Genomic DNA, 1,313 nt, shown 5'->3' with positions numbered 1-1,313 from the left:
CCACGTCTTTGATGTTCTATGTTCAGTAAGGGAGGCTGCCTTGTCTCGCCTTGGACACTGCTCTGCTCTATGCCCCATTCCGATTGGGGTGCCCCAATGCACCCCTGCCTTATGGGCAATGCATGCCTCCTGCCTCCCCTTCAGCACACCCCAAGCCTCGCAGCTATTCCCAGACGTTATCAAGTCCTTACCCTTTAGTGCCCTACCTGGCGCCCCTGTGCTCATCACGCACCAGTGCCCTTCTCTGGCACCTCTTTAGCGTCTCCAACTGTGCGGAGCCCTCCGGGACCCTTTCCAGGTCCCGCACCTGGTTGGGGCTCAGGTGGCCACAGCCATGCCTGGCCCCCTAGACCACCATCTGGGTCACTTGCCCAAATGCAGCTACTCCCCAACTCGCCCCACCGGGCTTCAGCACCCTACCTGGCACCCCCAAGCTGGTTTCAGCACCAGCACCCCCTATCTGGGGCCTCTGCCGCGCCTCTCGCGCCCATTGCCCCCTCTGGGGCCTCTGCCATGCCTCTAGCGCTTTGGGGCTCAGGTGGCATGTAGCTGTGCCTGGCCCCTGCCCTTCTTCAGGATCATCTGCCTGAGGGGCCAACACCGCCCTCAGGGTTGGGGTCTCTGCCCCCACACACCACACCTCACTGGCACAAACAGCTGTGCCCGCCCAGCACCGCTCATTGTGCCTTGCTGGGCACCAGGAACCCCCAGATTATTGGGGAGCTCCCATGAGGCCACCTCACACCCCTACAGCCTCACCCAGCCCTCCGGTATAATGGTAACTAAACCACACTATTAGCCAGTTGGCTACAACATAACATAAGCCCCAGGCTTATCATACAAATCCCGCACCTTGCTGGCTCTCAACCATACCTCCCTCAGGGTCCTCTCTACTGCTGCATCATTGCAGCCAGTCAGCATGGTCAAGCAGCAGGCAGCAACCATCCACTCAGCACTCCCACAAGTGCCTGGAGGGAACTGCTACCTAGGCTCTGGCCTGGGCTGTTTATAAAGGCCCAGCCCTGCCCCCTTCAGGTCACATGACCTGCCTGGTTGCCCCAGCTACCGGCACCTGAGCTGCCCTGGTGATTGGCAGCTCTCCTTATTTTCTTCAAGGCACGGGGCACCCAAGTCCCCCCGTGACACCTACACATATACACAGGTGAGTTCCTAAGTTGAGTGTTGTGATGTGTATGTATGTATGTATGTGCTTGGGGTACTTGGGATACCTTGGGAAAGGTTAAGGTAAGAAAGTAGAAGTGTAGGGAGTGAAAGTTGCTGGGAGTGAAAGTCACCAGGATTCGGATTAGAAC

General features: G+C 58.2%; 1 protein-coding gene across 1 annotated transcript in view; it reads left to right on the top strand.

The window, feature by feature from the left end:
• Positions 1 to 1,313, top strand: part of BMX (BMX non-receptor tyrosine kinase) — a 51,816-nt gene that overhangs the window by 20,401 nt on the left and 30,102 nt on the right.

Source organism: Crocodylus porosus, unplaced genomic scaffold (genome assembly GCF_001723895.1).
Source record: "Crocodylus porosus isolate Cpor-Errol unplaced genomic scaffold, CroPor_comp1, whole genome shotgun sequence".
In the NCBI taxonomy this organism is placed as follows: domain Eukaryota; kingdom Metazoa; phylum Chordata; order Crocodylia; family Crocodylidae; genus Crocodylus; species Crocodylus porosus.
This window is presented reverse-complemented; position numbering and strand designations above follow the sequence as displayed.